General features: G+C 42.8%; 1 protein-coding gene across 8 annotated transcripts in view; it reads right to left on the minus strand.

Moving 5' to 3' along the window:
• The window catches only part of LOC137346782 (tyrosine-protein phosphatase non-receptor type 3-like), a 360,471-nt gene that overhangs the window by 299,417 nt on the left and 40,313 nt on the right, over positions 1-20,741 (minus strand). For 2 of the 8 annotated variants that reach the window (XM_068010688.1, XM_068010643.1), the window contains exon 1: positions 12,800-12,874. The exons of the other annotated variants lie outside the window; for them this stretch is intronic. The gene's annotated coding sequence lies outside the window, so the exon portion shown is untranslated. Of the gene's footprint in view, positions 1-12,799; positions 12,875-20,741 lie in introns of those variants that run through there. 8 annotated transcript variants of the gene reach the window in all.

Genomic DNA, 20,741 nt, shown 5'->3' on the forward strand with positions numbered 1-20,741 from the left:
CAAAAGTGACAATTCAAAAATATTTCCTTTATTGTAAAATGCTTTGTAATGTCCTGAGGGTGTGAAAAGAGCTATGTAAATGAAAGTCTTTTTTTCAACACTCTACAAAAAATATTCTAATTAAACATTTCACTTTACAGATTGTTAAAATCTGAAATGTTGTCACTTAGTTTTGCTTTTGACATTGAAGTTGCATGCTAATTCACGGAATCTGACATCCTTATGGAAAACAGCCACCCAAAGCACCCGAACCAGAGTTGCCAAAGACCAATAGCTAGTCTCGACCCTAAAGATAGTTCCATGCAAGGGAATGGAGATATGGTTTCAGCAGCAGCAGCAAGAGTACTGCAGGAGCATAATGGGCTGGGCCAACGCTTTGGAGGTAAACAGTGGAGATCCTGGCAACTGGTTGGGATGAGGGGGTGAAAGCTTCAGCCAAGTGAGCACAACTCCAAAGTTGCACATCACCAAGTCCAACCAAGCACATTAATGGAACTGAAGCCAGAGGCTTGTAGGTGTTAGTGCCAACTGCACAGGATAGCTTCATCATCTTACTGGTGCTGGGCTACAAAACTCATCCAAGTCCTGATATCATGCAGACAAGCAGATAGTACAGCACAGCCCCTGAATCCATAATGTTGGCAGAGAAAAAGAGCATATGGAAGCTGACTAACGGATGTTATATATATAAAAAAGGGAACCAAGATTGAAGACATTGCACGCATGAAGGTGACTATGCAAGACAGCCACCAACAACTAAAGAGGTAAGAAACAACAGAAAACTAAAAGAAAAGGTATCCAAAAATGCAAGAAATAGCACAAATCTTGGCGAATGGGAAAGATACAAAGAGCAGCAAAGGGTGACAAAGCAGATACTATGAGCTACAAAAAGGAAGTATGAAAAGAAACTTGCAAGAAATATCAAAAATTAACACAAAAAACTTTTACAATTATATTAGGTAAATGAGGGTGGTTGGAAGCAATGTGAGCCACTTGAAAACTGATAACGGTGATGTTGTCAATGAAAATAAGGAAATGGCGAACATGCAGAATAATTGCAGCAATATTTGCAGTAGAGGAAGAGCTCAGCATGCCAGACATCCCAAGGGGACCATTATTTAATCAGGAACAGGGACTCAATAAAATGAATGCAAGATTACAGTAATGGAGAAATTAATGACGATAAAGAGTGACAAATCCCCAGGACCAGATGGTTTCTATCCCATGGTTTTAAAACAAATAGGTGAGAACATTGCAGATGCCATAACTATAATCTTCCAAAGTTTTCTCGATTCAGGAATTATTCATTTAGGTTGGAAAATTGCACATATCAAAGCTGCTATGATCCCTGTGTAGATCACAAACCAAAAAGAATCCAATCCAACTGATCCCAATTTAGAACAAAAAACAGAAAAGATTTCACTTTTATAAATTTTACCTTAATACTTAAACCAAAACCAACATAAAGTAAACATGAACAGTTAAATCACATGAAAATATATACAGTCACGCTCATGAGAAATGAAGCAATGGAAATACAAAAAATAAACTGAAGAGTTACAAAAAAATTAGAATAATTTAAAAAAGGGCTGGTATGTTTTTGCCTTCAACAAGATGGAGGACACCGTCACATGACAAAAATCATCTGCACTAAAATACACATCCATCTCTGCCAAGAACAAAAACTCATTAACCCCATCTGCATTGAAATGAATGAGACAACTCATTATACATGGATGTGAGCTATCTACAAAATGAGCTGAAACAATGACACTCTCAGACACTATGGCTGGGATTTTATCCGGGCGATGGGGGTCTTGATCCGCCAAAAGCACTGCCAAGAACCCCACGTCGCCCTTTCTGTTTGAGGCCCGCCAATTAAGCACTTAACAGGACAGCGGTGGGCCTTTCACAGGATCAAGTTCTCTGTCATGTATGTCTCACCCTCTGAGATCTGCCGGCCAATCAGAGGCCGGCAGCTCTTTAACTGAGCAGCACCAGTGCAGAGGTGGTGGCTGGTGCCAGTGGAGCATAGGAGCGGTGCTGGACTCAGGGCACAGGTAGATCAGGGAGGAAGGGGTCTCGCAGGGTGGGGGTCGCGGGGAAGGGGGATGTAGGTGGATTAGCAGTAAGGACGGGAGTAGCTCTCAAAGGGCCCCTCTTCCCAATGTCAGCCCCTCATGCATTCCCACCTCCCCCCCAACCTGCCAGAGCCAGAAACCAACCTGGAATTTTTTCTTGCTGTGCTTCCTGTGCGGCGACAGGCCCACCTGCTGTTGGGCTAACTACGGCAGTGTAGGGATGAGGCCCTTAATTGGGCATTAATTGCCCACTTAAGGGCGTCAATTGGCGGTGGGGAGAGAAGGTCACACAGGCCTTCCTGCCCCAACATAATTTCGGCGGAGATGGGAAGTAGCGGGGTCTCCCCCCACCCCACCTGATTATATGCTCTCCCCGCCTCCAAAGCTGCCGCGGGGGAGAGCATAAAATCCCCCCCCTGCGTCTCCAGCTACACTTACCACGATAAGATGTGAACATCCCTTATCTTATCAAAATCAGCTGAGATCAGATGCCATTGTACAGCCCCTCAGGAACCAAAAGCCTAAAGCCACATGGGCGAAACTAACACTTTTACCTTTAAAGGTAACCTTTTTGGATAACAAAGGGAGACATCAGTCATCAAGTCATCAGAACAACAAGATCATCAGTCCGGTATCTCCACCCACAGAGAGAACATTGAAAGCCATCTTTAATTCCAACACAAGGCTGAGAGAGATCAATTCCAGCTAAGACATTTGAACCCTGCTGAGTGAAGTTGGCAACCAACAATAGCAAAGAATTAAGAAAGTGCCTTTTGAACAACTCCTCCACCTGTGAAAATTGAACCAACAAATACCAGCAAAATCTTCAAACTGAAGTACTGTCTGCCAGGAGACTTCAGCAACCCAGCAAGGCCAAGATGGACAGCAAACAGGCCTGCAACTTTAAAACTTACCATCTAAGATGATCCTACAGGGTTCTCCTGAAAACACCAGACTTTTACGCCTTGAACTCTTAATGCCTCTTACCCTTTACCTTCTATCTATCTTTTCTTGAGCGTGCACGAGATAGTGAATGCATGTGTGGATGTTATTGTAAACATTTCAGGTGATTATTGTTTAATAAATATTGAAACTTCTGTTTTTAAACTCGTGAGAAAACTGTCACTGTCTATGAAATGGCCAAGAAAACACAGGGGCTGAAACACTAATTTAAACAAAAACACTATCTGTGGTCAGTTGGGAGGTGATCAGTGGAAACCAGCCATGCCATTTTCTTTTTACTCATTCATGGGATGTGGGCGTTGCTGGCTAGGCCAGCATTTATTGCCCATCCCTAATTGCCCTTGAGAAGGTGGTGGTGAGCTTCCTTCTTGAACCGCTGAAATCCAAGTGAGGTAGGTACACCTACTGCTGTTAGGAAGGGAGTTCCAGGATTTTGACCCAGCGACAGTGAAAGAACGGCGATATAGTTCCAAGTCAGGATGGTGTGTGACTTGGAGGGAAACTTGCAGGTGGTGGTGTTCCCATGCAACTGGTGCCCTTGTCCTTCTAGTTGGTAGAGGTTGTGGGTTTGGAAGGTGCTGTCTAAGGAGCCTTGGTGCATTGCTGCAGTGCATCTTGTAGATGATACACACTGCTGCCACTATGCGTCTGTGGTGGAGGGAGTGAATATTTGTAGATGGTGTGCCAATCAAGTGGGCTGCTTTGTCCTGGATGGAGTCGAGCTTCTTGAGTGTTGTGGGGGTTGCACCCATCCAGGCAAGTGGAGAGTACTCCATCACACTCCTGACTTGTACCTTGTAGATGGTGTACACGCTTTGGGGAATCAGGAGGCAAGTTACTCGCCACAGGATTCCTAGCCTCTGACCTGCTCTTGTCGCCATGGTATTTATATGGCTACTCCAGTTCAGTTTCTGGTCAATCGTAGCCCCTGGGATGTTGATAGTGGGGGAATCAGCAATGGCAATGCTATTGAAATGTCAAGGGGAGATAGTTAGATTCTCTCTTGTTGGAGATGGTCATTGCCTGGCACTTGTGTGGCACGAATGTTACTTGCCACTTATCAGCCCAAGCCTGGATATTGTCCAGGTCTTGCTGCATTTGTACACGGACTGCTTTAGTATCTGAGGAGTTGTGAATGGTGAACATTGTGCAATCATCAGCGAACATCCCACTTCTGACCTTATGATTGAAGGAAGGTCATTGATGAAGCAGCTGAAGATGGTTGGGCCGAGGACACTACCCTGAGGAACTCCTGCAGTGATGTCCTGGAGCTGAGGTGATTGACCTCCAACAACCACAACCATCTTCCCTTGCGTTAGGTATGACTCCAACCAGAGAAGAATTTTCCCCCTGATTCCCATTGACCCTAGTTTTGCTAGGGCTCGTTGATGCCATACTCAGTCAAATGCTGCCTTGATGTCAAGGGCAATCACTCTCACCTCACCTCTTGCGTTCAGCTCTTTTGTCAATGTTTGAACCAAGGCTGTGATGAGGTCAGGAGCTGAGTGGCCCTGGCGGAACCCAAACTGAGCGTCACTGAGCAGATTATTGCTCAGCAAGTGCTGCTTGATGGCACTATTGATGAAACTTTCCATCACTTTACTGATGATTGAGAGTAGACTGATAGGGCGATAATTTCCCACACCTTAATTCTCAGATGCAACAAAGATAGATCTCATTAATCTTCTGGGCAGTCCTCTCAGCAAAGATGGCCCCAGTTACGGCCACAAAGTCCTTCATGTCTCTGAATTTTTCAGGTATATCGCCCGATCCCGTCTTCCAAGATGCAGACGCAGATGTGATGCCTTCACTTTGATAGCAAGTGTTGCAGTCTTGCCTTCAACGTTTCAGTCTGGTCACCTCTCAACATCCTCAGCCCTGCTCACGACAGTCTTGATGGCGCGGTTCCACTCCTAGCTCTTTAAGGCACTGAAAACAGCTGTAACGACTCATATTTTCCAAGGGCCAGCTCCAAGAAAACAAGTTCCAATCACAACAGCTTGTCTTTTTTTAAAAACAGTGTGCTGCTTGCTTCAACACTGCAGTTTGTAAACAGAAACCCAAGCTCCAGTCACATCTCTGGTTACACCTCTGATCGTATGACTGTTTAACCTAGTTCCATCCAGTTTTGATTTCCCCAGAACTCTGAAGTTATTGGTTTCATATTTTAAAGGAATGTCTCAGAAAAAATATAAGCTTTGAATCCAAGGTCATTGCGCCTAGCAGTACATTCAACAGGTCAACTGTTCAGATAGCGGTCTGCACACACAAACTCCATCACACTCCTCTATTTAAGAAAGGTGGAAAAGGGAAACCAAGGAATTATAGATGAGTTAGCCTAATATCTGTTATCAGGAAATGGCTAGTTTATAATTAAGGACAGAATGACAGAACTCCTTGAAAACGTTCAGCTGATTAGAGGGAGCCAGCATGGGTTTGTAAAGGTAGACATGCCTGAGGAATCTGGCTGAATATTTTGAAGAGGTGACCAAAGTAGTGGACAGGACAATGTCTATGGATGTTAGTTATATGAATTCCCAGAAGGCATTTGAAAAAGTCCCTCATAAGAGACTGTAAGCTAAAGTTGAAGCTTATGGAACTGAAGGCAAATTATTGACCTGGTTAGGAAACCAGCTAAGCAGAAGGAGACAGAGAGTAGGAATAATGAGCAGATACTCTAATTTGCTGGACGTGACTAGTAGTGTTCCTCAAGCACCTTTGTTGGGGCCTCAACTATTTTACTTATTCATCAACACAGATGATGGAATGGAAAGCCACATATCCTAATTTGACAATGACACAAAGATTGGTGGTATTGTAAGCAGTGTAGATAGAAGCGTAAAATTACAGAGATATAGACAGATTAAGTGAGTGGACAAAACAGTGGCAAATGGATTTCAATGTAGGTGAATGTGAGGTCATCCGCTTTTGACCATAAAAGGACAGAAAAGGGTACTTTCTAAATGGACAAAAACTACGAACAGTGGAAGTCCAAAGAGACTTGGGGGTCTCGGTACATAGGTCATTAAAATGTCATGAACAGAGAGAGAAAATAATTTAAAATGCTAGTGGAATGCTGGCCTTTGTATCTACAGGACGGGAACACCAGGGGGTAGAACTCATGCTTCAGCTATACAAAGCCTTGGTTAGACCACACCTGGAGTACTGTGAGCCGTTCTGGACATCACACCTTAGGAAGCATATACTGGCCTTGGAGGGAGTGCAGCATAGATTTACTAAAATGGTACCTGGACTCCAAGGATTAAACTAGAAAGAGAGATTACACAAACTAGGATTGCAATTACTGGAATTTAGAAGGTTAAGGAGTGATTTGATTGAGCTTTAAGATATTATGGGGAACAGTTAGTGTAGACAGACAGTTACCATTTCTGATGAAAGGTAACAGACTTGAAACGTAAACTCTTTCTCTCTCCACAGATGCTGCCGGACTTGCTGAGTATTTCCAGCATTTCTGTTTTTATTTCAGATTTCCAACATCCGAATATTTTGCTGTTATTTTAACTATTTCTGCTAGTTGGGGAGTCTAGGTCTTGGCAGCCACATCAAAAAATTAGAGCCAGACTTTCAGGAGTGAAATCAGAAAACACTTTTTCCACACAAAGAGTAATAGAAGCTTGGAACTCTCCTCCACAAACAGTGATCAATCGTTAATTTTAAAACTGAGATTGATAGATTTTCATTAGCCAAAGATATTAAGGGATATGGGCAAAGGCAGGTATGTGGAGTTTGATTGTGGCTAAGCTGTGATCTCATTGAATGGCAAATAGGCTCAAGGGGCTAAATGGCCTACTCCTGTTCCTATGTTGATATGAGGAGGAGGAACCATTTACAATAAGAGTAACTGTTGGATTGGAATGACAACATACAGGTGAGCCAGTGTAGGATTGTCAGTGTTCAGAAGGGCAAGTTTCAAGAAGACAGGATTGCAAAACTCACTCCCAAACATTCATCAAAAGCACTATTCTGCTTCTGATCTCCCTCCCCCCAAAATTCATACTTCCTCTCTGCAAGTGATGCATGGACACATCGGGTACACACATTTCATATTCTGTTCATCCTGAATATGTCTGAGGTATGAATCAGGTATTCAGTAACATGGACTTACTGCACTGACATGCATCATGCAATGTTGAATTGCTTGTTCTCCCACCTCCAACTCCCCCCAATCAGCACCAAAAAACTAAATAGAATATAGAATAGGAAGCAACTTTTTTGTTTTAAAAACAACATGCACCCCTTTGTAGATGAAAAATATCTGGGAAGATCCCAGCAGGATAAGGCAGAGAAAAATTGAATACATTTGCTGTATTTCTATCTCACCCTTCCTTTCCTGCAACCAGAAATTGCTCAGCAAGAAACACAGACACAGGGCTGGATTTTACATCAACCCACCTGCCACCCAACATCAGGGGGGAGGGGCCCAGAAAATGCCTCCAGCAGAGGCCTGCCACGGGGAAGACCTGGCCCGATATTGCCGCTGACGGCGAAACCTCGTGGCGGACCCCCCGCCACTTGGCGATGGGAGCAAAATCTGCACATTTATAAAAATTCAAATAAATGAATGAATTACTTATTTGCTCTCGCCGTCCGTCCCACTCCAACACTGGTGACGGTGGCTGGCACTCCCGCACCTTCGGATCTCCGTCTGGAAATCCATGGCGGAACACTGGTGGGGAGGAGGGAGCAGGTAGATTTCTCTGTGCAGGGTAGGGGAACAGCGTCAGAGTAATTTCATTGGTCTAGAGGATTGTAGGAAGGGGTAAAGTTTCAAGTTTGTGGAACTTTTGGGGGAGAGGGGAAAGTCAAGTGCATCAGGTAAGTGTTTTGGGGGGCGGTGGGAGAGAGGGCAGATACTTAATTCTATGGTTATTGGGGGGGGGGGGGTGGTGGAGAGGATCAGGATCAAGTTATTTATTTATTTATTAAAACATGTCCTTTTAAACGGCAATGTGGGCCTCGAAGTCCTTTAAAAATGGCATCAGCAACTGTGCAATGGCGCCCGACGCCATTGCCAGGAATGGACAGGCCGCCCCCTTCACCTCATCGGGGTGGGTTGGTCCACACCGGCCATGTAAATGAGCAGCCGCGCTGACTATCGCGGTGGCTCCGCCATTTTTGAAGCTCGCCGCCAAGATAAAATATCAGCCAAAGTATCACTAAATTCATCTTTTTATTTTGTGATGGTTCCACGATGTATCCTAGCTAACCTAGGAGCCTTGTGGCTAGTCATTCCTTCCATATTCTGCATAACAATTTACTAAATTTTACATAGAGTCATAGGGTTTTACAGCACAGAAACAGGCCCTTCGGCCCAACGCACCTGCGCCGACCATCAAGCACCTGCCCAAAACTAATCCCACTTCCTCGCAGTTGGCCCATAGCCTTGTATCTTATGGCATTTCAAGTGCTCATCTAAATACTTCTTAAATGTCGTGAGTGTTCCTGCCTCTGCCACCCCTTCAGGCAGTGCGTTCCAGATTCCAACCACCCTCTGCGTGATAACATTTTTCCTCAACTCCCCTCTAAACCTCCTGCCCCTTACCTTAAATCTATGCCCCCTAGTTATTGACCTCTCTGCTAAGGGAACAAGTTTTTTCCTATCTATCCTATCAATGCCCCGCATAATTTTGTACACCTCAATCAGGTCCCCCCTCAGCCTTCTCCGCTCCGAGGAAACCAACCCCAGCCTATCCAGTCTCTCTTCATAGCTGAAATGCTCCAGCCCAGGCAACATCCTGGTGAATCTCCTCTGCACCCTCTCCATGGCATCACATCCTCCCTATAGTGTGGTGACCAGAACTGTAAGCATTTTATACAACTCCATCATAACCTCCCTACTCTTATATTTTATGCCTCGGCTAATAAAGGCAAGTATCCCGTATGCATTCCCAACCACCTTAGCTACCTGTGCTGCTGCCTTCAATGATCTATGGACAAGCACACCGAAGTCCCTCTGTACTCCCTAAGGTCCTACCATCCATTGTATATTCTCTTGCCTTGTTAGTCCTCCCAAAGTGCATCACCTCACAGGATTAAACTTCATTTGCCACAGATCCGCCCATCTTACCAGCCCATCTATATCGTCCTGTAATCTAAGGCTTTCCTCCTCACTATTTAGGACACCACCAATTTTCGTGTCGTCTCCGAACTTACTGATCAAACCTCCTATATTCATGTTTAAATCATTAATGAAAACTACAAACAGTAAGGGTCCCAGCACCGATCCCTGCGGTACCCACAGGTCACAGGCCTCCATTCGCAAAAATAACCCTCGACCATCACCCTCTGCCTCCTTCCACTAAGCCAATTTTGAATCCAATTTGCCAAATTACCTTGGATCCCATGGGCTCTTACTTTCTTAACCAATCTTGCCTGCGGGACCTTATCAAAAGCCTAACTGAAGTCCATGTAGACGACATCAACTGCTTTACCCTCATCTACACCTCCAGTCACCTCCTCGAAAAATTCAATCAAATTTGTTAGACACCATCTCCCCCTGACAAAACCATGCTGACCATCCCTGATCAATCCCTGCCTCTCCAAGTGGAGATTAATCCTGTCTCAGAATTTTTTTCCAATAATTTCCCTACCACTTATGTTAGACTCACAGGCCTGTAATTACCTGGTTCATCCCTGCTACCCTTCTTGAATAATGGTGCCACATTCACTATCCTCCAGTCCTCTGGCACCTCTCCCGTGGCCAGAGGGTATCTGAAAATTTGTGTCAGAGCCCCCGCTATCTCCTCCCTTGCCTCACATAGCAGCCTGGGATACATCTCATCTGGGCCTGGGAATTCATCCACCTTTAATTCTGCTAATACAGCTAATACTTCCTCCTTTTCAATGCTAATTTGATCAAGTATATCTCAATCACCCTCCCTGATCACTACACCTACATCGTCCCTCTCCATAGCGAACACAGATGAAAAGTAATCGTTCAAAACCTCACCTATGTCCTCCGGCTCCACACAGATTGCCTCTTAGATCCCTAATGGGCCCCACTTTTTCCCTGGTTATCCTCTTGCCCCTAACATACTTATAAAACACCTTGGGATTTTCCTTTATCTTGTCTGCCAGTGTTTTTTCATGCCCTTTCTTTGCTCTCCTAATTACTTTTTTTTTTAAGTATTCCCCTACACTTTCTATACTCCTCTTGGACCTCTACTGTTTTCAGCACTCTGAATCTGTCATACACTTCCTTTTTTTCCTGATTCAATTCTCTATATCCCTTGACATCCAGGGTACCCTGGACTTATTGGTCCTCCTCCTCACCTTTACGGGAACATGCTGGACCTGAACCCTCGCAATTTCCTTTCTAAATGACTCCCACTGGTCTAATGTAGACTTTCCTACAAGAAGCTGCTCCCAGTTCACTTTGACCAGATCCTGTTTTATCATATTGAAATCTGCCTTCCCCCAATTCAGTACTCTTAGTTCCGGTCCCTCTGTGTCCTTTTCCATAACGACCTTAAATCTTAGAGTTATGGTCACTATCCCCAAAATGCTCCCCCACTGCCACTTCTACCACTTGTCTGGCTTCATTCCCTAGGATTAAGTCCAGTACCACTCCTCCTCTTGTAGGACTCTCTACGTATTGGCTCAAAAAGCTCTCTGAATGCACTTGAAGAATTCTGCCCACTTTAAGCTTTTTGCACTAATACTATCCCCTCTAATATAGGGGAAGTTGAAATCCTCTACTATTATTACCCTATTATTTTTGCACCTCTCTGAGATTTGTACACATATCTGCTCCTCTACCACTGCCTGACTGTTTGGTGGCCTGTAGTACACTCCCAGCCAAGTGATAGCCCCCTTTTTGTTTTTAAGTTCTACCCATGTGGCCTCATTAGAAGAACCTTCTAAGATATCATCCCTCCTTACTGCAGTAATTGACTCCTTAATCAACAGTGCAATGCCACCTCCTCTTTTAACCCCCTCCCCTATCATGTCTGAAGATTCTAAACCCTGGGATATTAAGCTGGCAGTCCTGCCCCTCCCTCAACCATGTCTCAGTGATAGCAACAATATCATATTCCCACGTGTTAATCAACACCCTCAATTCATCTGCCTTACTAGCAAGACTCCTTGCATTAAAATAGATACAATCCAGTCTGCATTATTTGCTTGAGCCTTAACAGGTCTACATTTACTCTGCCCTCCAGACTGACTTAGCTTCTCATTTATATTTGACTGTACAACACCCCCTTCTGTGCCTCCACTCTGTATCCCATCCCCCCAACAGCACGAGCAAACCTCCCAAGCAAGGATGCCAGTCCCGTTCCGATTCAGGTGCAACCCGTCCATCTTATACAGATTCCACCTTCGCCAGAAACAGGCCCAGTGATCCAGGAAACTAAAGCCCTCCCTCCTGCACCATCTCCTCAACCATGCATTCATCTGCTCTAACCTCTTATTAATATACACACTAGCCCGTGGCACCGGAAGAAACCCAGAGATTACAACTTTTGAGGTCTGACTTTTTAATCTGCTACCTAGCTCCCTAAATTCTTTTTGCAGGACCTCATCCCTCTTTTTACCCATGTCATTGGTACCAACATGGACCAGGACCTGCAGCTGTGCACTCACACCCTCCAGAATACTTTGTAGCCACTCAGTGATAGCCAAGACCCTTGCACCAGGGAGGCAACATACCATCCTGGAATCACATCTGTGACCACAGAAACGCCTATCTGTTCCTCTAACCGTAGAATCCCCTACCACTATTGCCCTCTTGTCCCTTTTTCTCCATCCCAGCACAGCTGAGTCAGCCATGACATTCCGGTCATGACTCTCGGTGTAATCAATATATCTATCATATTCTGATCATCTGTAATTGTTCTACTTACTTTATCAATAATCAGACCCCCTCATTCTACCATTACCATCTAGACATTTTGCAGATGACACCATCTCCGACAAAGTGGTGCACATTGCTTTTAAAAAAAGTTGCTTCCTATTCTACTCAACTTTTTGGTGCTGATTGGGGGGGGGGGGGGGGGATGCAGGTGAGAGAACAAGCAATTCAACTTTGCATGATGCATGTCAGTGCAATAAGTCCATGCTACTGAATACCTGATCCATACCTCAGACATATTCAGGATGAACAGAATATGAAATGTGTGTAGCCGATGTGTGCATCACTTGCAGAGAGAGGAAGTATGAATTTTGGGGGGAGGGAGATCAGAAGCAGAGTAGTGCTTTTGATGAATATTTGGGAGTGAGTTTTACAATCCTATCTTCTTGAAACTTGCCCTTCTGAACAGTGACAATCCTCCACTGGCCCACCTGTATGGCTTCATTCCAATCCAACAGATACCATATCTCAAATAGTTCCTCCTCATATCAACATAGGAACAGGAGTAGGCCATTTAGCCCCTGAGCCTATTTGCCATTCAATGAGATCACAGCTTACTCGCAATCAAACTCCACATACCTGCCTTTGCCCATATCCCTTAATATCTTTGGCTCACGAAAATCTATCAATCTCAGTTATAAAATCCAGCCCACACGTGCACTGCAAAAGCTCAATACTTAGAAACTGATCATTTGCATGCTAGTACTTGCCTTGCCCTTAAAAGCAAACATTGTAAAGAAAAAACAAAGTCTATCAATAAATCTATTAATAGCAGGTTTTTTTTAAATTAACTGACAAAATATAATGCCATACCACACACACCTTTATCTACAGTGAATTTAACATTTCATGTACGTGATTAAACTAGATTGCAACAAACCTGTTTTCCAGAAGAAATGTAGTCAGGCTTAAGGGCAATCACAAACAAGGTGAGAGATCAGGTATCTTTCTGACTACGCCACAGTTTAGCACATACTTTCACATTCTCTCAGTTTCCTGTTCACATGACTAACAAGATTGCTTTACTGTAGGTACACAAATTTGATATGACTTTGCAGTCACTGCCAGATGCCAGATGGAACAAATCCAATTGTTATGCAATCAGTGTACAAAAGGCCTGTAGCAACACCAACTTTTACTTGCTGATCCTTCATCTGCAACTCTGGTTTCCAGGGTTCCTGGGCAACATTTTATGAGCCAGAAAGAAACCAACTTCAGTAAATCCATTTAGTTAATTTTGTAGTAGTGTTGATTTTCAGTGTTGCAAAATACATGCAAAAATTTATCCAGCATAAAATTAATCCAAATAGTAGTACTATTTGATAAGCAGAAACAAATTGGCTCTTCTATAGCCAATTAAGAGGAAGATCAGCATTGAAGATCTTCAGATTGAAAAAATGTATCACTGTCATATTTTGATATGGCAAATCACAGAAAGCAACAAAAAAGACCCAAAAGCATTTTAAGAACAAGGTAATGGAAGAAGGAGGGGGTCTGATAAATAATGAAGTAAGTAGAACAATTACAGATGATCAGAATATGGCAGATATATTGAATAGATTCTTCATATCAGTATTTATTCAGGAGGATTGTAGATAAATGAAATCGGGACAATCACATAAAATGTAGAATATGGAAGGAATGAATAGCCACAAGGCTCCTTGGTTAGATAGGATACATCGTGGAACCATCACAAAATAAAAAGATGAATTTAGTGCTGCTTTGGCTGATATTTTTGGTAGCTCCATCATTCCATCATTGGATTGGAAGGCTCGAGGCATGCAAATGCAGTTCTAATATTAAGGAAAGAGTCCAGCAGGAACCTGGAGAAAATGCTCAACATTCGACAGAATACTAGAAATGAATATTTCAAGAGTAGAGGTGTCAAATGGTTCCGTCAGAATGGTACAAGAATAGGTCATGCCTTACAAACCTTCTGGAATTCTTTGACGAGGTGATTAAGATAGTGATTGAGGTTAATCCAGTAAATGTGGTTATACACAACCTACAGAATATATAAACAAGCTATTAGGCCCAACTGGTTTAGTTGTCATGCTACTATTTATACTCTGCCCAAGCCATATATTCCTTCTCCCTCAGGTTGCATCAAGCCTCCCCTTAAATGCATCACTACTGTTTCAACCACTCCACGTCGCTCCACATTCTTACCATTCTATAAAGAAATTCTTCCCAAATTCTTTATCTTATATTAATTTATCCACCCTCAAACCCCTTCATAATTTTAAAGATTTCTTTCAGGTTTCCACTTAGTTGTTTCTTTTTCACGGAAACAAGAAGCCCCAGTCTACTCAATCATCTACAATTTAATAGCCTTGTAAATCATTTCTACAGTTTCTCCAATGCTTTCAATGTTCTGTTTGTAGTATGGAGACCAGAACTGCACACAATACTCAAAGTGCAGTCTACCTAAAGTTCTATATAAATTTAACATGAACTCGGGCTGATTTTCAAAAGGCTTTCAAAAAGGCCCTCATCTGAGAGTAATGAGGAAAGCTGAGCCTCATGGAATATATGGCAAATCGTCCAGATAAGAATTGGCATACTAACAGAAAACTGATGGTGCTTAAACAGAAAAGTGTCAGTAATACAAAAGCAAACTACTATGGAGGCTGGAAGTCTGAAACAAAAACAGAAAAGGCTGGAAATACTCAGCAGGTCAGGCCACATCTGTGGAGAGAAAAACACAGTTAACGCTTCAGGTTGGTAAAAGGTCACAAACCTGAAACATTAACTCTTTTTCTCTCTCAACAGATGCTGCCTGACCTGCTAAGTATTTCCAACATTTTCTGTTTTGCTTCAGAAAAGTGCTTGGCTCAGTAGTAGCACACTCGCCTGAGTCAGAAGGTTGTGAGTTCAAGCCCCAATCCAGAGAATTGGGCACATAATCAAGGCTAGCACTTCAATGCAATACTGTGGGAGAGCTGCACTGTCACAGGTGCCGTCTTTCGGATGAGGCATTCCTTCTCAGTATTTGAACAAGAAAAGTAGCATTCTCCTGGTGTCCTGGACAACATTATCTGTCATTCAACACCGAAAACAGATGATCTAATCATCTGTTTAATTGCTGTTAGTGGGAGCTTGCTATGCACAAATTGGCTGCCATGTTTCCTACATAACAATGACTACACGTCAAAAAATTATTTAATTGGTTGTAAAGTTCTTTGAGATGTGCTGAGGTAATCAAAGACACAATATAAATGCAAATCTGGTTTTCTATGGAAAGTACTCTACCTGGGAATGGGTAATCAATGATGTTCCACAGGGATCTGTGCTGGAGCCCGATGCTCACGGTCTTTATGAAATCTGGGTGTCTCTAGCATTATTACATTTTCAGATAACATAAACCTATGTAGTTAGGTAACGAGCAGAAAGATTTTCTTCAGAGAGACTTGGATCAACCATGTAGATGAACTGAGCTATGAAATTTTTTTTAACTGAATGTTAGGAAATACATATAGACATAAAAGATTAAGCATGGGTGTAACATAAAAGGGTATCTACTAGCAGAGTGAACAAGAATCATACAGCACAGCAGGAGGTCATTCAGCCTATCATGCCTGTGCCAGTTCTTTGAAAGTGCTGTATGATTGCCTTTAAAAGTGGGTTTTCTCCGGGTGCTCCGGTTTCCTCCCACATGCCAAAGACTTGCAGGGTGATAGGTTAATTGGCCATTATAAATTGCCCCTAGTATAGGTAGGTGGCAGGGAAATATAGGAACAGGTGGGGATGTGGTAGGAATATGGAATTAGGGTAGGATTAGTATAAGTGGGTAGTTGATGGTCGGCACAGACTCGGTGGGCCGAAGGGCCTGTTTCAGTGCTGTATCTCTTATAAAAAAAAAAGTGATGTCCCTTTAAGATCTTAGTATGCTAATGAGCCAAGTAGCAGGACACAGTCATGTGACTCGGAGCCAACGTCACTTTGCAACAGTAACACCCAGAGTAAGGTTCTGTAAATAGTTAGCTCTATACTGTATTTAATAGTTTAGCTGTAAATAAACCTGTTTGAGATCTTCAACCAACTGGACTCCACACATCTCATTTATATTGCATCAGACAACACAAAAGACCTCATTAATTCGCTGCAGCTGTAGTGAGAAGACAAAGTCTGAGGCTGAAGACCGTGGTTAAAACAGCTCTGAAAACAACCTTTCCTACAGCCAGTAGAGAGAAAGTTCAAGAACAATACTGGCTCAAACCGTGAAAAAAGAACTTACTTCCAGCTGTAGAAGGCAGAGCATAGAACAACAGGCAGAAGTAAAGTGGGTGAGTCATTGTGCCGAGGGACACTGCTTTAAAAAAAAAGCTTTGAAGGCTTTCAAAAAATCATTTTTCTCAAAAGCTCCATGTAGAAAAAAAATAGGGAAGACCCGACTCTTTTCCCAAACTGATCGAGGTCAGTGCCATTACAGGAGGCGTCGTTAGCAAAAATGTGGAAAAACCCAGATCACTGCAGAGCCTTTATCCACGCAGACAAAGCTTTAAAAAAAACTACTCAAGCGTGAATAAGAGCTTCCATTCACAAAGCCACAGTAAAAAAGCATTAAAACCATTCCAGTGTGAAGAACATAAAAAAACTTTTTAAAAAACCATTGAATTGCCTATTGAACAGCTATGTAAACAGAACAGGCTGAAGTGCTGGAAGCAAGATAAACTCACAGCACTAGCAAACACCTGCTCCTGTTAATCAAAGCAGCTAGCATAAATAAGAATCTCTTAAAGGGAAAACAGTGCAGACTCTCAAAGCAAGTTTTAAAGCAAAAGAACAGCAGAAATATGGATACCAAATTTCCCAGCATGAACTGGGAGGCCTTGGATATCCTATCCGAGTTCCAACTGTTCAAACAAAGAATGCAGTTATTCTTCACAGACCAAATAAATGTAGAACCTGTAAAAATACTAATAGCAGTTGGAAATGAGGGATTACACAGAATCAACACCTCTGGTTTATCTGAACAGGACCAGAAAGATCCTGTAAAGATATGGAAAATGCGAGATCAACAGCTCCAAATATGGGTGAATTTTAGAATTCACCGCCTGGAATTGATGTCCTATAGGCAACAGCCACAGGAATCAATAGACCAGTTCGTCAGTAGATGCCATAGTAAGGGCAACGAATGAGACTTCTCAGACCAAATAATGGGGCTAGTGATTGTATCGACACCCACTGAAGTGTTTCAGAAAGACCTCTTGGGGAAAAAGGTCACAGTACAGATGCGCTGCTGGAAGATGGCAGGAAATACGAAGCCATGTAGCTGGACAACAGCACTTGCAAGCACTAGGTATGGCCAACAGTATCAGCACGATAACCAGGTTGAAAAGAGCAAGCGAGCCGTGTGGTAAGTGCGGTCGGTCCCACTCACTGCAAAATTGCCCTGTGTTTCGTGACCTATGCAAGATGTGCAGTGCAAAAGGACACTGATCCAACTTATGCAAGCAATCTGGCTCCAAAGACACAGCAGGACACAGACAAACAGAAGATAGGCTCAGCAACAGGGCAACAGCAGCAAGGAGAGCGCCAGAGTCCTGCGTAAACACAAGCCGATACATGAAGTCCACAGCAAAACAGACCTGAGACAAGACTCAACGAGGAGTAATTCTCAGCCAGAAGAGGAACAGGCGTTCCACATTGTGAACCTGACACATCACATTGATGAAGTCAAACAACTGGAAGCTTTCGCTACAATTAACATCACATGCCCAAAGAAATCTGGCAAACATACACTCAGGGTCAAGACTGACACTGGCACTACTAACAATATCCCACCAGTCCGAATACTGAAAGATATGTACCAGAGTCATTGAAAATCAATGATACAACTGACAAGTTATCTGCATACAACGAGTCACTCATTCCTTGCAGTGGCACATTAACAATGTAATGCAGATACTGTTGGGGATTGGGGGGAGGACACAAATTTATGATTGGCAAAAGAATCAGAGGAAAGATGGAGTATTTCTTTTTACGCAGCAAGTTATCTGAAATGCACTCCCTGAAAGGGTGATGGAAGCAGATTCAATAGTATCTTTCAAAAGGGAATTAGATATCTACTTGAAAAGCAAAAATTTGCAGGACTATGGGGAAACAGCAGCATGGAAACCACAAACGTTCTACTTGGCAGACGCGAGTGGACCAGCAGTGGCAGGACTACCAGCATGTAAGGATCTCAACAGCATTGCCAAGGAGAAATCTCCAAGGACCTGAACCCGCTCGCAGACTCTGACCAACATCAGATGGTGCAGTCTGGAAATCCAGCAACAACACAACTATGCCGTGTCTTCAATTCTCCTCTCCAGAGGATCACCAACACCACGAGCCAGAACAGACAGGTACCTCCATGAGACCAAGTACTCCTCCCCCAACAAGTCCTTGACCTTGAGCCCCAGGCCTTCAGATGCAGAGGATGAGAAGAGGCGAAGGACACGCAATGTCCTGAAGAGGCAGAGGAGGAATGAGTTGAAGCAGCGGCTCTTTGAGATGCAGTGCCAGAACTCTCCAAGAATGACAAGGCCTCAAAAGTGGTCATCTTGAGAAAAGCAACCGAGTATGTTAGCAGGCTGAAAGCAAAGCAACAGAAACTGAATGCAGACAAGGAGAAACTTAAGAACAGCAACAGATGAGATGCAAATTCTCCGAGAAAGAGTTGTTAAACCACCAAAACAATATGTGGACTTTTGAGCCGCTACACTTGTAAATTTCACAATATGTATACCTGTGTAAATAATTTTGATTTATCTAATTTTATGTGGTTTTTACTTTTAGTATACGAGACTTATCTTTGGAAAGAAGGGGGATGTTGTATGATTGCCTTTATGAGTGATGTCCCTTTCAGATCTTTGTATGCTAATGAGCCACGTATCAGGATGCAGTCATGTCAGTCAGAGCCAGAGTAAGGTTCTGTAAATAGTTAACTCTGTACTATATTTAATAGCTTAGCTGTAAATAAACCTGTTTTTGAGATCTTCATCCAACTGGACTCCATGCATCTCATTTATGTTGCATCAGACAACATAAAATTACTCATTACAGAAAGCTATCCAATTAGTCCCACTCACCTGCTATTTCCCCATAGTCCTTCAAATTTCTGCTTTTTAAGTAGATATCTAATTCCCTTTTGAAAGATACTATTGAATCTGCTTCCATCACCCTTTCAGGGAGTACATTCCAGATAACTTGCTGCTTAAAATAAAAATTCTCCTCATCTCTCCTCTGATTCCTTTGCCAATCATCTTAAATTTATGTCCTTTTTCCCCAATATACAAATTATATGGAAAATAAATGATTCGGAATCGACCACCGGAAACAATTTCTCCTTACACAATCAAAACCTTTTGTAATTTTGAACACCTCTATTAAATTTCCCCTTAGCATTCTTTGCTCTAAAGAACAATCCCAGCTTCTCCAGCCTATCCACATAACTAAAGTCTCAGCCTTGGTGCCATTCTGGTAAATCTCCTCTGCACCCTCTCCATGGACTTAACATCCTTCCTAAAGTGTGATGCACAGATTTGGACACAGTATTCCAGCTGAGGATTAACCAGTAATTTATAAATGTTTAGCATAATTTGCTGACTTTTGTACTTTACACCTCTATTTACAAAGCCCAGGATTCCACATGCTTTTAACAGTCTTCGAAGGTTCACTAGATTGTTTCCCGGGATAAGAGAGTTGTTGTACGAGCAGAGATTGAGTAGAATGGGCCTATGTTCTCTGGAGTTTAGAAGAATGAGAGGTGATCCCATTGATAAATATAAAAATCTCAGAGGGTTTGATCGGGTAGATGCGGAGGGCCCGTTTCGTCTGGCTGTAGTCTAGAACTAGGGGGCCGAGATCAAAAATCTATTGATCTTAGACAATAAGGGAATCTAAGGATAGAATGGGAAAGCAGAGTTGATGCAGAAGCCTAGCCATGATCTGACTGAATGGCAGAGCAGGTTCAAAGGCCCATATGGCTTACTCCTGCTCTCATTTCTTTTGTTTTTATATTGTCAAAGTGTCCTGGCACTGTCAAAGATTGCTCTATCTGAACTCCCAAGTGTTTTCCTGCACCCCCTTTAAAATTGTACCAATTAGTTGATATTGCCTTTCCTCATTCTTCCGTCCAAAATGCATCACTTCATACTCTGCATTAAATTTCATCTGGCATGTTTCTGCCCAATAAGAAAGGGATTTGAGAATGATCACTGTTGATGCCATGAAAACATCTGATCAGTAAATCAAATCAAGTACTGGAATACATCAAAAGGGGGAAGTGAAAGAAAAAGCACGTGAGAGAGTGAACGTATGAGAGTGCATGTGCAATAGGAAAAAAAAGAGTGGAACAAAAACAGCAAAGCAAGGGCCACAGAAACACCAGAATTAAAATAGTGGGAAAGAAATGTATTACATACAATATGCAGCACAGAAATAGGCTATTCAGCCCAGGTGGTCGATGCCGGTGTTTATGCTCCACATGAGCCTCCTCCCACCATACTTTATCTAATGCTATCAGCATAACCATTTATTCCTTTCTCCCTATGTTTATCTAGCTTCCTCTTAAATGTACATATGCTATCGCTTCAACTGCTTGTGGTAGCCAGTTCCACATTCTTATCACTTTGGGGTAAAGTTTCTTCTGAATTCCCAACTGGATTTATTAATGACCATCTCATATTTATGGCCTCTAGTTTTGGTCTTTCCAAGTGGAAATATCTTCTCGATATCTACCCCATCAAAATCCACCATAATTTTGAAGACCTCTATCAGGTCACCCCTCAGAGACCCAACATGTTCACCCCTTCCTGATAAGTATATCCACTCAT

The sequence above is a fragment of the Heterodontus francisci genome, chromosome 2 (assembly GCF_036365525.1).
Source record: "Heterodontus francisci isolate sHetFra1 chromosome 2, sHetFra1.hap1, whole genome shotgun sequence".
Taxonomy (NCBI): domain Eukaryota; kingdom Metazoa; phylum Chordata; class Chondrichthyes; order Heterodontiformes; family Heterodontidae; genus Heterodontus; species Heterodontus francisci.